This window comes from Trichosurus vulpecula, chromosome 7, assembly GCF_011100635.1.
Source record: "Trichosurus vulpecula isolate mTriVul1 chromosome 7, mTriVul1.pri, whole genome shotgun sequence".
Taxonomy (NCBI): domain Eukaryota; kingdom Metazoa; phylum Chordata; class Mammalia; order Diprotodontia; family Phalangeridae; genus Trichosurus; species Trichosurus vulpecula.
Window position 1 is genome coordinate 70,069,522 of NC_050579.1, and position 1,519 is coordinate 70,071,040.

The window sequence follows — 1,519 nt, forward strand, 5'->3', positions numbered from 1 at the left end:
ACATGTATAACTGTTGATTGCTTATTGTCTCAGGGAGAGAGAGAGGGATAGAATTTGGAACTGAAAACTTTAAATAAAATTGCTTTTTTAAAATTATGTATAATTGGGGAACATTTAATGAAATAAAAATAATTTTTAAAATCAGAGAATTATTTAAGTATTCTGTTTCTTCTGTTGATCTGGGTAAATTATAGTTTTAAAATATTTACCCATTTCACTGCTTCGTCATGGTGTATGAGATCTGTCTCATCCATAACGGAGAAACACCCTTCTAGAATGCAAAGAGGCCCTCTTCTTTAAACATTTTTGGAGCCGCCTCTCTCAGGGTGTTAGCGTAACCTAGCTGGGTCTGAATTCTGACCTTGGCAGCTTTCATAGGAGCCAGGGCACTGTCAGCAAAGAATTCAACACTGGCAGGGGCAGCCAAATGCAGGGAAGTACGCCAAAGGTAAGTTTTCCTCACCAGGAAGACTGCTATACAAGTCTTTGAAGACTTCATAAAAACCAAACTTGCAGAGTCCCTGCGTTGAGTAGCAATGAATGTTGGAGCCAGACCATTAACACCATCTTCTCGAAATGTGACAGAGAATCCATTAAATCCCTTGTATTTCTGGGGGTCCACCTGCATCCTGCATTTCAGTAAGTAGAGGGTACAACAGTAGTGCGTGTCTGGCCACAACTTAAGACCCCACCAACGCCACAGAGCGCATAAAACTTCATAGAGCCATATTCAGATCTATATTCTTCCACCAAGGCCGCCAGGCTGCGAAGAGGGGAGGCGGCGGGGAGTGCCCGAAGCCCCGCGGGGCTGGGATCGGCCTACACTACAGGAGCGGCAGGTGCGGCGCGGCGCGTGGGAGGAGTTGGCGCTCGCCAAGTGCGCCACGGCCCAGTACATCCTCCTAGCGGAAGGCCAGCAAGGGCCCCGCCTATGTCACCCTGGCCGCGGTGAGCGCACCCTCGGTGGCTACCCTCCCCATCCTCCGGGGCCAGCCCTCCCTGGGCCCACCACCTGGGCCTTCCCGGCGTTCCCTCCGGCGTCGCCCACTCACCTAAGCCACTGTGGTTTTTAAGGAGTTTTTTTTCAGTGAATTTTTGTACCTCCTTTTCTTGGTCAATTCTGTTTTTTAAAGGTGTTATTTTCTTCAGCATTTTTTTTTTTTGCCTTTTAGCAATTTTGACCTTCCCTTCCTTCAAAGTAGATCTTTATGGTCAGACGGTTCTTTTTGTTGTTTTCTCTTTTCCTCCACTATTTCTTGAATTTTAACTTTATGTTGAATTTGGGCTTTGCTCCCAACGTGGGGAGAGTTTTCAGAACTAGTTCTCAGGCTGGGTCTGTAAGGTATTTTTTGTTTGTTTTTCGTTTTCCACAATGGTATGATTCAAGGTGAGGTTGCAGTCACTGCTCTCCTGCCCTGTGCTATTATCTTTATCCAGGAGGGGATCTTGCTCCCCTATAGCTATAATTGCTAGTGCTCCTCTTTTCCCTGTGTCTAGGTGCCCTACTCTCCTGATGCTG

General features: G+C 46.6%; 1 pseudogene; it reads right to left on the reverse strand.

Annotated features, from left to right (window-relative positions):
- Positions 1 to 214: 214 nt before the first annotated feature.
- LOC118857554 lies at positions 215 to 898 on the reverse strand (annotated as a pseudogene).
- Positions 899 to 1,519: the final 621 nt, after the last annotated feature.